General features: G+C 33.1%; 1 protein-coding gene across 6 annotated transcripts in view; it reads right to left on the reverse strand.

The window, feature by feature from the left end:
* DCP1B (decapping mRNA 1B) overlaps window positions 1-13,017 on the reverse strand; it is a 75,668-nt gene that overhangs the window by 39,412 nt on the left and 23,239 nt on the right. The window lies entirely within an intron of this gene.

Here is a 13,017-nt window from a genome sequence, read left to right on the forward strand (position 1 = left end):
TGAATAATAATGGTGATAGTCGGTAACCTTGTTTCACTGCAGATCTTACTGGGAAAGATTCCAGTTTTTCCCCATTGGATATGATGCTTACTGTTTTAAATATATGCTTCAGACTATTTTAAGGAAAATTCCATTTATTCCTATCCTCTCAAGTGTTTTTTATGAGGAATGGATGTTGGATTTTATCAAATGCTTTTTCTGCACTAACTGAAATGATCATATGGTTTTTGTTAATTTGGTTATTGATATAGTCAATTATGCTAATAGTTTTCCTAATATTGAACCAGCCCTGCATTCCTGGTATAAATCCTACTTGGTCATAGTGTATTATCCTGGGGATGATTTTCTGTAATCTTTTTTCTAATATTTTATTTAAGATTTTAACATCAATATTCATTAGGGAGATTGATCTATACCAATTCTAATTTCCAAATAATTATTTTGTCCTTTAAGGCTCTATCTCCTTTTCTACCTAGTTAACTTGTTTTTTTCATCATCTTGCTTTTCTTGGATGGTTTTTGTTTTTTAAAATCTTTTCTGAGTTCTCTAAGTTCTCTTTGGGCAGGGAGCCATTTAACCTTAATCTATGGGGTAGAAGAAGCTTTCTTTCAATTCACTGTTCTCCTCTGAAGATGAACCTTAGTCTTCCTGATTCCCATAGTATGTTTTTGATTGGGTTCTTTCTTTTTTATCTGTTGTAAGCGCCTCTAATCTTGGAGTGGGAGGGATAGTGGCCTCTAACTTCACTTCAGCTCTCTACTCTGACCTGGAACTCCAAACCCAAAACTCCACCCTCCTACAAGTGTCTGCAGACAGCAGTATTCCTGCCCCTCCCTACCCCTGCACTCACTGAGCTGGTTCCTTCTGGGTCTTGTCTCAGCAGCAAAGCTGGGCTTGGAATTTCTGATCAAGTTGAGGTTGGCACAATTTTCCTGGACTCAGACCCATGCTGTCTGGGAGGTGAAAGTTTTTGTGGTTTGGGTTGAAGCTCCAGCCAAACCCAGCTAGCCCCAGGACTCCTATTTGCTGTTTATATGGAGCTAGACTAGAAGTGTTTGCACTCCACACTGGTTAATCCCAGAATAGGAGTCTTTCTTTGTTTATTTTTCAGGTTATCCCAGGAAAACTCCTGTTCTGTCCTAAGTCTTTTTGATATTTTGCCAGTCTATGTTCACCCTGAGGCACAAATTTGTTCTGTTTGTGGGGGAAATCTGGAGAGCTTGAAATTTTCTGACCTACTCTGTCATGTTTCCTGGATTTCTCTATTGTAATTGTCTAGTGATGTCTTGGTTCTCTTTAATGCGTTTTTCCTTCTGAAGGCATTTGAGGATTTTGATGCTAAAGTCTTAGTGGTTCGACTAGCCTAACAGAGTTTCCTGTTAGAACTTCTGCAAATTATTTTTGTTTTTCTTCTGTTTGTTGTCCTTTCTGTTTTTATCTTTGGCCCTTGGGATGACTTTGCAGAGCTAGATGCATACCTTGCCAGGCTTTGTTTAGACTGTATTTGCCCTGAAGTGATTCTTTCTGCTCACAATCTCCCATTTTTGTCTCTTTTATATTCTATACAAGTTTATATTCTAACCTAGTGGTGTTTTTTTGGCATTCATCTGACTCTTGTTAAGTCAAATGTTTATTGATTTAGGTCCCCTATTTATTTATTTATATTTTCCATTTGTTTATTTATTTATATGTATTTAGTTATTTATTGACTAAGGTCCTTTCTGTTTGTTTTGGTTTTGTGGGATTTTTTTTTGGGGGGGGTCCCTTAGTAGCAATTGATTTATGCTAGTTTATTTCTGGATGAAATTATTATAGATTGCAACAATATCATTTCTGCTGTCCATTTCCCTTCAAAAAATGTTTTTTCCTCATTACTATTCTTCTTGTATATTATAAATTCTGATTTTAGTTTTGGTGAATTGATACTCAGACATTTCAAAGAGTAAATTCAAAATAATCCCTACATTTATGGTAAAACTTTTTCTGTCTGTTAAAATACAATCACTTTTATTCTTTATATTATTTAATAACTTATATGTTCATGGCCTATCAAATCTTTTTAAAAGAAAGCATTTATGATATAATCTTTCTTCTTTTTAACATTTCTCTCCTTTTCCATATATTTCTTTACATTCTCACTTTTTCCTACCTTTGCATTGAAGTCACAAAATTTCAGAGTATGTGCCTTTTTGACTTGAAGCATCTTATCAAATTCTTCACAGAATTTCTTTACCACTTCATCTTTAGCAATTGACATTATAAGTTTCAATCATTTCTATAATGGTCTTTTTACAAAATTTCATCAGTACTGTGATATATAAGGAATCTGTGTCCCAGGAAATAATGGTTTTAGGGGAAAAAACGAACAACTTTTTTGTCTTAAAACTAACCTAGCTAATCACAAAGATATCTATCACCAATAGATTGGTCACATGATAAAGAATTTTTTGGTTGTGGAAAAACCTGTAAAATAAAGAAAAAGTTTTTAAAAAGCTGTTGGTTCTATGTGGCTCTCTTATTTCTATAGTGATAGTAAACAGAATAGTATGGAAGTGAGGGGCAAGAGAGGCTAAGAATCACATAGTTTATAAGATTGTCAATAAACTTTAATTAGACTGTTGGCACTCTTGATGAGAGAGCTTTGTCCAATGACCAAGGAGTGAAGATCCTATTAGAGGAGCTGAATTCTATCAATTCTGACAAGTGAAGTCAAGCAGGAAGTAACAGATAAATGAAAGGATGGCTTATAGGTATTCTTTGGAAGAAAAGAGAAGAGTTAGTAGAGTGAGTATTATTGAAAGTTATAAGAAATATTACTTCAGGGATTACATGGTCATTGTGTATTGTAACTTTTGTTAAATCTTTAAATAGATTTTTTGACTAATAAAAGTATTATTAATAAGTCTCAGTGAAGACATAAAATAATACACAACTATACCTGTACTGTTAGTAGTTCTGTCTGCTATTCCTCCCTTTTCCTGGTTCATATGTCATAAATTATTTGAAACAGGTGTACTAATAATACTATTTTCATAACCTTTATTAATCTAGATAGAAGAGAATTAACACTAACATGTAAACATATATATTTACATATGGTTGGCCAATGTCAACTCTGTATGCATGCATATACATGCACATTTGTGTATTCTTAAGTTACTCCAACAGTTTTTTGACATTATTTTATCTCAAATGAATCTTACTCAGGAAAACAAATCCAGTCATATAGTCTTAAACTACAAAATGACCAGATACTCAAATAATAAAAGCTTGCTCCTTTTAAAATAAGAAATTTGCTCAAATGAAAATTAGAATTTCTAGCATTTAAGTCAGAAAATTAAGTCAAGTGCTCAATCATCTGGCACAGTAATTTCCTAAAATACTGTAGTAAATTATGAATACATGATCACTGAAAATTTCTAAGAACTTAACTATCTTTTTGGCAGCGGTCTAGTCAATGAAGCCAACTCAACCTGACAGACTGAACGAAAAAGAGTCCAAAGTTTTGAGTTTGGGTCCTGCTGCCATATACTGATAACTATCACACATGGCTGGAGAGAAAGCAATAGTATTGATGGTCAGGACAACCACAGTTCAAATCATGTCTCAAACACTTAAGGGCTGTGATCTGATTAAGGCTTTTGAGCTCTCCATGCTGGAATTTCTTCATCTGTTAAATGAGGAGACTGGCTTTCTGTTATCACTTCTAGAACTAAGTTTAAGGTCCTCTAAAGGTAGTTAGTTGCAAACTGGCCAGAATGTTGTTTGGAATTAGAAAGACCCGAGTTCAAATTCAGCCTCAGAAAACACACTAGCTTTGTTACCCTGGAAAATTTATTTCATTTGCCTGCTCAGTTTTTTCATCTATAAAATGGAGATAACAGTATTTATCTCTCAGAACTATTGTAAGGAACAAATGACATAGTATTTGTAAAAAGTGTTTAGCATAGTAAAGGTATATATAATACCTATATACCTGTATATACATAGTAAAGGTGCCATGTAAATACTTATTCTCTTTTTCTCTCCCTCTACCAATAGAGATTAGCAATTATTCTGAAAGTTAAATCTTAGAAATCTGCCTAAGAAAACAAAAGATTAAGAGACTCATCTAGTTGACAGAGCTGATTTGAATCGAGGTGTTCCTGACTTTGAGGCTCTCTATCCAATGTTATAATCTTATTTTTTACTTTGTACTAAATAAAATCCAAGGGAAGGACATTACTATCTGAAGATATCCCAGAAGTTTTTGAAAAAGATGTGGCATTTGAATTAGGCTTTAAAAGATAAATAGAAATTTAAGGGCTCTCCTGGTCAGGATGAACTAAATGGCAGCTGAGTAGCCTAATACTTAGACTAGCAAAGACCAAAAAAGTGCCATAGGTCAATAATAATTAAGAAATATCTTCATCCTGTCAAGTTGCCACAAGGGAACACTGGAACCTTTAGAAAATAAGTATGAGATTTTACCAGGGAAATTCAGACAAATGCAGTCTTAAGTCAAAGATGAATACCTTTGAATATCTGGAACCTCAAGTGGCACTGTGAACCAACATATTTTTTGTACCCATGCTGCTCTCTCTGATCTCTTTGGGATATAGACCTAGCAGTGGTATGATTAGGTCAGAGAGTATTCACAATTAAGTAATTTTGGGGGCAAAGCTCCAAATTTCTTTCCAGAATGGCTAGAACAGTTTTATAGCTCTGTCAATTTTGTATTAATGTATGCGTTTTTCCCCACAGTCCCTTGAATGTTTGTTATTTTCTTTTTTTGTCAATTTTATCAATACGATAGTTATGACATAAAACTTCAGTTGTTTTCATTTGCATTTCTTTAATTATTAGGCATCTGGAATATGTTTTATATGACTACTGACAGGCTGGATTTCTTCCTCTGAAAATTGTTTGATCGTAACTTTTGCCAAATATTGACCAAATATCTTTTGATCATATCCTTTGATCAGTTAAGGAATGCCTTTTCTTCTTATAAATTTGAATCAGCTCCAAATATATCATGGAAATGATAACTTTATGAGGGAAACATGCTATAAAAATTTTTATTACCAGTTACCTGTTTCCTTTGAAATTATAGCCAAATTGGTTTTATCTGTACCCAAATTTTTATATTTTATTTAACCAAAACTGTCCATTTAATCTTTTATGATTCTCTATATTCTTTGGTCATAGACACTTCCTTATCCATAGTTCTGTTAAATAGTCTTTGCTCCTCTAATTTTAGGTTACTATATCTAAATCATATATTAATTTGGAGCTTATCTTGGTATACAGTGAAAGATGCTGATCTATTAATGAATGAAAAAAGGCATTTGTTAAATATTTATTAAGTGTAAAGTATTGTGGTAAGCAGATTGAGAGATACAGAAAAACAAGGTAATTCCTTTCTTCAAGAAGTTCATAGTCTAATGGGAAAAACAACAGAAGGTTTCAGCTGCAAGTCAAATGAAAAAGATCTATTATCCTTAAGGTGCTTTAGAAAGGCAAATAATAATGCCTCCTCTTAAATATAATTTCCACTGATAAAATCTTATGAAGTTTCACAATGAACTATTTAGCAATGTCTAAGACTTAAGTGGTAATATTTTTTTTCTAGTCTTCAGTAACTTTGGCTATAGCACATGAAAGAGAAATCACCAGATTGTTCCTCTCCAAAGGCTGCTTTTCAGAGCACTGTTTGTTAGCAGTAAATCATTTTGAAATTTACTACTTTGTAATATAGTTTGAAATTTGTTAATTTAAGCCTCCTTCTTAATTTTATTTATTGTTTCCTTGAGATTCTTGACTTTTTGTTCATCCAGGTGAATTACATCTTTAAAAATTTTATTACTTATTTATTTTAGTCTGATTAGACATCATGATTAAGTAAATTGATTTAGATAGTACTGACATTTTTATCATATTGGCTCAGTCTACCTATTTTTATAAAGAGTATTTTGTACTTGTATTCACATAGTTTCTGTTTCCTATAATTTCTGGCATGTATTTTATACATTCTTACAGTTATTTTTTTTTGTTCCTTTTGATTTTTTTCTCTAAACTATATCAAGTATTTGATAGAAATTCTGAAATGCAAACACAAGAGTAAAGAGAAACCTAAGAAGGTGAACTTGAGAAACAGAAAGGGACTGTATGAAGAGAAGGTAGAGATGATAAAAGATACAGAAGATCTTGGTTCAAATCTGGCCTCAGATTATTTCTTATCTATGTGATCCTGGTCAAGTCACTTCACCCTGTTTGCCCTAAGTTTCCTCATCTGTAAAGGAAATAACAAACTGCTCTACTCTTTGCCAAGAAAATCCCCCAAAGTGATCACCAAGTGTCAGACATGATGAAAAGGGATAACAACACCATCATGAAGTATTTGTATTCTCCTACCTCAGACTTCTAATGTCTTCAAGTATCATAGAAGTAATTAAAAGTAAATCAGACAGTGGAAGGATGGTTTTGTTCTGCTTTAATGATTTTTAAAATAGAAACAAAGAGGATGAGAAAACAAAGATACAAAGAAAGGAGAAGAAATGACCTGGGAACTTGAACCACAGAGAAAGAACTTAAAATACATTCTGTTCAGTGAAGAAATAGGTAGGGAGAATAGATGGGAAATGGCTCTGAGGAAGGGAGAACCCGGATGGAATCTGTCACAAGCAAAATGGCCCCTCACTTTGGAAAGTTGGTTATGATTAAAAGGTTTTTTTGACTTGATCATATTCTCCAGAGAAACCTTTAGTTTGCCCCTGTATGTTCTGTCTTTGAGATCAACATGTTTTGTATGTCTGGAAATCATGTTATTGCTTGGTGTTTTTCCTCTTCCAGAGTAGGCTTCATTTCTGTTTATTTGCATTTGCAATGAATTATTCTTAGTTAGACCTGGCACTACAGAGTCCATGTTTTCTATTCTGCCAATCATATCTTGTCACATAGGCCATATATCCCATTTTCACAATTCTTATTTCTCTTTTTTAAACCATGTAAGAACATTATGCTGTTGTTTATTGCTTTCTTGGGAATCCACAGGGTTGTCAGCTTCATCAAGTCCCAATTCATTTTCTTTTGCAAAATTTATTTATAAATATTTGGACTCTACCTCATCTGGATGCCATTTGCTTGTATCTTATTAAAATCTTTCCTATTGGTGTATCTGCTATGTTTAAAGTCTTCAACTGAGTTTTTTTTTCTTGAGGCTTTGGTAATTTGTCTTTTTTTCATTCAACTGAACTCCTCCTCCCAATTTGATTATGATTTCCCTACAGATTAGAATTTACAACAGTTTCACTCTTTTCTTGAAGGTCTGCATAATTCATATTTCCATAGCTTCAACCACTGATCCAAGTGACTTCTGTGGGACAGAATTCAAGTCAGCTGAATTCTGGGTTCTTTCCTAAGCATCATCAGTGAACTGTAATAAGGTCAAACACAGAAGCGTCCTATCCTGGTTTTCTCTGCTTCTGTTTCTCAGTTCTTTTTGCTGAGCTCATTGATAATCTAATCAGAATAAGTTTCTGCCTTTTAGTTTTTTGAGGCACTGAGAGGAAGATGGGGTTGAGTTAAGTTCTGCTGCAAGCCTGTGAGTTAGCCTGCACAGCCTACCAAAGCATATTGGGTGATGGGGGAGAGGGTAATGAACAAGTATGTTAGGGGTTAAGGATTAACATTTTCTGATATTAGTTCATCAAGTTTTTACCTCAGTAGGGTTTCTTGGTGTCCTAGATCATAGAGAAATTGTTTTATCTCTTGTGCATAATTCCTATTTTGAACATGTTTGAGAAGTCATGAGGATCATAGAACATGTCTAGTTCTCCATCTTATTTGGTCATCTGACCCAAAAAGGGCAAATTAAAAGGAAAGAAAAAAGTGTTAAATATTGTTGATCAGAGATTAGAGGCAGGAAGAACAAAGAAGTAAAAAGTAGACTGCTTCAGTTACAGAAAACTAGTGTTGAAAGAAACTCTTCTCTCATTACTTTCTTTGTAAAAAGGAGGGTAGGAAGAAGGGAAGAGATAGGAGTATGAGAATAGAATGGAAGGAAATAAATGTTAAAGGAATGAAATCATCTATATAATGGGAGCAGGCAGTAGAATGGATTAAGAAAGCCAAGTCAATCCATATATTACTTATAAGAAACAGTCCTTGAATTAAACAGAATTAAAAGAGAGGAACAGAGTATGTAATACTTCAAGTGAATTAAAAAAAAAAAAGCAGAAATAGTAACCGTGATTTGAGACAAGAACCAGGAAAACTAAAAAAGATTGAGATAAATCATATTGACAAATTACATTATATTTGAACGCACCATATACAATAAAATAATATCAATGCAAAATATAAATGTGTTAAATGGAATAGCAATTAATATACTAAAAGAAAAAAATGACAGAAAAAGTAGACAATGTGAAAGTTAGAAATTTGAATGGACCTCTTTTAGATAGATAAATATAGAAAATAAGATAAAAACAAGAAAAGACTTAAGATCCTGAAAAAGATTTTATTAAAGTTAGATATGATAGCTCTCTAACAATTACTGAAGGGGAACAGAAATGAAAATATATATTTCTCATTACTATGTGACACATTTACAAAAACTAATTGTATATTAGAACCAAATAAAACCTAACAAAAATCTATATTAGCAGAAATGTTAAACCATACTTTACTGACCATACCCAATAAAATTATATTCAATGAAGGGTCTTTGAAGATAGGATTAAAAGTTAAATTTGTGAATCAAAGAATAAACCATAGAAACAAAATTTCATCAAAGAAAATGGAAAGGAAGCAATATACCAAAACTTTTGGGATGTGGGCAAAGTAGTCCTAGAGAGACTGTGAATCCTAGATTCTCTAAAAACATTCTGGGATTAGAGATGTACAACTCATAATCATATCTAGGCTTTTCCACCCAATGTAGAAATCAAGAAAGGATATTCCAGAATCCTAAAGAAATCCTATGAGAAATACAACTAGGTAGGCAGATAGCTAAGTGCAGAGGGAAGGACATACTCTAGATCCTTGAGACCTTCAGGGTAATCCCTGTGTGAGCTCAGCACTACTAAACCCAGCTCAGCCCAGTCTGAATCTTCTCTGAATGGAGCTAGCAGAAGAGTAACTTTCTGAATAGAATCAGTATGGCACTTTCTGTTCAGCTAGAAAGGGTATGATGCTTTCTCAAAATCATTAGGGCATTTCAAATTCTAGGTAAGTGCTCTAGGGAAATAGAGCCTGAGGCCAGCCTTAAGACTACTAGGGAAAGCAGCTACAGGAAGCTCTAGGCATGGTCCAGTGAAACTCCATAGGCTCAATCCAAGGAACTGTGGGAGGAATGCAAAGTATAGCCCGAACAGTCCCCGAAATTTATAGTGTAAACCCAGCACAACAGTATTCCTAAGACTAGCATCAGGGAAAGAATCTAAGCTTTTCTTGCCACAGAGATATTCTGTGACAAGAGGGAGACTCCAGACCCAGTCCTGGGAACCCCTGAAAAAAGGTTGATCTACAATGGAACACTAAACTAAGGAATCGTTTATTTAGATTCCAAGTTTAACCAAAAAGAAGGCCTCCCATATTCTATTCCATACATATCAGGGTCCAACCAAATTGGTCTCTGTACTCGCTTCTCAATACACAACATTCCATCTCCCATTTCAAGCCTGTATATATCACCCCTCACTTTTTCTTAGAAGTAAAAATTCCCTTCACAGTTTGGGACATGTACTACCTTCTTCATGAGGTCTTTTCTAATTGGTCAGATGTTACTGGCTTACCCCTCCCCAAACTGCCTCATCTATTCTTTACCAATTTATGTATGGTTATTATTTCCTCAAGTTTAATTGCAAATTCCTTGAGAACAGAGACTATTTCCACTTTGGTCTTTATATCCTCAGGGTCTAGCACAGTTCCTGACACACAGTAGGAACTTGTTAAATTCATATTGACTAGATTGATTAAATTCATAATGATCAGAGTTCCTGGTGAGGAGGTTCCTCCATTGATGATGCTACAAAAATTTATCTAAAGTAATGAGTGATATGTCTAGAGTCACAGAATTAATATGTGCCATGTGGTACTTGAACCCAGGTTTTTCTGACTTCAAAATATAGTATTCTATTGTCATGTTGCCTCTTAGGAATTTCCTAAGGGGCTTTTAAAATGTGAAATGTTTGGACACATACCAAAACATTTGAAAGAACATTTTTTTTGTGTGGTAGCAAAGAACTGGAAGCAAAGTAAATGTCTGTTGATTGGAGAATGGCTAAATAAACTGTAGCATATAAATGTAATGGGATATTACTGTGCAATAAGAAATGAATATGATGAATTCAGCAGAAACATGAAGACTTATATGCACTGATGTAAAGTGAAGAAGAGCCAAGAAAAAACTTACACAATGATAACAAAATAAATAGAAAGAACTATCATGTTAGTAATTGATAATGAATGTTGCAAAATGTAAAAGAATAAGGTTGGCCCCAAAGAAGAGATTAAAAACCTCTCCCCAACTTCTTGGTAGAAGGTAGGGGGACTGACAGATATGGAACATGTCATATCAGATTTTTGTATATTGATCAGATTTGTGTGTTTTTTCATCTTCTTTACAACTGTGAAAAGGAAAAGAAAATGAATAACAAAATCCAAATATCTGGGTTTATTTTTTTAAATAAATGTTTACTGATAGCTTTTATTTTTAAATCACCTAAATTTCTCTCTGTCCCTTCCTTTCTTTCTCCAAGAAGAAGATTTTTTTTTAAAGAAAAAGAGGAAGATTAAAATAAATTAGCAATCTTTAGTATAGTCCTTCAAGATTTGTACTAAATTTGAAATGCTAATCTCCTTATTCCTTATTTTTCAGGAATTCAAGTAAACATACTTAAATGATTTCTATTCAATGGTACAGATCCTATCTAGTGAGAAAAATATTCTAAGGGAAAATGTTTAAGCCAGTTATTTGTAGTCACTATTCACTTTCATGCTCTTATAACAACACTAAGCAACCTAGAAAAATGCAATAAATTCTCAATTATTATGTTATAATAATTATAATATAGTCTCGAATTTTTTTCTAATATGACTAATCAGGGTAGATGACAAAATCCTATCTTGAAAAATTTTGAGATCTTTTTATTTTTATTCCTCCATGTAGCATGCAGGATACAGAAGGTCTTAGAAGCCAAAACACTTTAATCAATTCCACTATCAAGTTGAAGGGTACACTAGACAGCTCAGTTCATATTGTTGCTTTGTATTTATTTATGAAGTGGTACTATTTTGGAATGTAGTGGGGAACAGAACAGAATTCTAAGCAATGGATACTCTAAGGAAAGCTATATTAACTTGTTTATGAGTCAAGTCTACCATATGATGACATTACTTCTAAGTATCAAGCCCTACATCAAGCAACAATAAGGGATAAATCCATAAATATCTAGGAATAGGGACTAGATCTGTATTTTCATGAATACAGAGAATTATAAGTAAGGAAACTCTCATAAGGTCAACACCTTCTCTGAAACTTAATGTCTTAGTATTCTGGAAACAATGAGAGGTTAAGTAACTTTCTCAGAGACCCATAACCTATTTATGTCAAAGGCAGAGTTTAAACCCTGGCTTAAAAGCTATTTCTTTATTCACTATACCACACTGATTCTATACAGAAATATAAAATTGTAAAGCCAAATAGAAATAATTTTTGGATTAGCAAATTTATTATTAAAGTGATATAAGGTAATTAATACTATACTTTCAGGTACTCAATGGCACATAGTTTAAAAAAAAGAGAAGAGCCTGGGCTTAAGAATGAAGGATAGTTAAAAATATATATATATATATTGGCTATTAGGTTAAAAAAACTCTACTTGTAAAGTTATCAAACATGTAAATATTTATAAATAATATATAAATGAGCATAACATGTGTATGTGTGTGTGTGTGTGACATACATACACATGCCCATATATTTTCTTATTCTTTGTAAATGGCTTGGTTACTGATTTATAATTTTTCTTCTGAGCTGCCCAATGGTCAAAGATAGCTTGTTAGAAGGGATACAAGAATATATTGAGAACAGAAAAAAAAAAGATTTTTTTTTGGTAGGGAGGAGATAATTATCTGAACTAAAATTTGACCAGATTTATGCAGTTAATTAATTCTGCTTTGATAGTATGATAGTGTTAAAAAAATTCTTAATTATTAAAAGAAATAAAAAATCCCCTTTGATTTTGTTTTCACTTCTCATATGTTCCAAAGACAGCATTCTATCAATGCAGTAATGCTTGGTAGTGATACATCAGGATAGAGTATCACCTGCTAAAACCATTAACTCCATTTTCTGTTATAACTATGTGTAGTTCTGTTTCATAAGCAAGAATTAATCTGGCCCAGAGTAGATTAAGCTAATTAGATCTCCAACACCATCACAGGATAAAGTGATATAATTGGAGGAAACTTACATCATAATATTTAAACTTGTCTTCTTGGATATTCTTTCGTGGAAGAAGTTATTCCCATAATTAAGCCTGTATTAAGAAGTCAGACCTGTACCTAAGATTATCAATTTAGAAGCTGCGTGGAAGATGGATTTGGGAGAGAATAGGAGAAAGCTCAACCAAGATGCTACTACAGTAAGTAATGAAAGGAAGTGATGAAAGGCTGATTAGAGTGATGGCTGTATGAGCAGAAAGAAGCGGGAAAGTATGGGAGATAATGAGTAGAATTATCAAGTCTTAATAAATGATTAGAAATGGGGGTATATGACAGAATAAGGAGGTGAGGCTAGCTTATTGATTCAGTGAATCTTAGTAATTGTCCTTGTCAACAAATCTTGTATGATTTTAACATATGCATGACAGATTCCTTGTTAGAGAACTTTTGTTTTACCTGCTGAGTTAAATGCTTTAAAAATATATATACTTTATTATTTTGTAATTGATAAACACAATGTGGTCTATATAGTTGTAAGTAAGGATGTATCTTGCTATGGAAAAATGTTTATTAAAGGCTATCTGTTTC

This window comes from Sarcophilus harrisii, chromosome 5 (genome assembly GCF_902635505.1).
Source record: "Sarcophilus harrisii chromosome 5, mSarHar1.11, whole genome shotgun sequence".
NCBI lineage: Eukaryota > Metazoa > Chordata > Mammalia > Dasyuromorphia > Dasyuridae > Sarcophilus > Sarcophilus harrisii.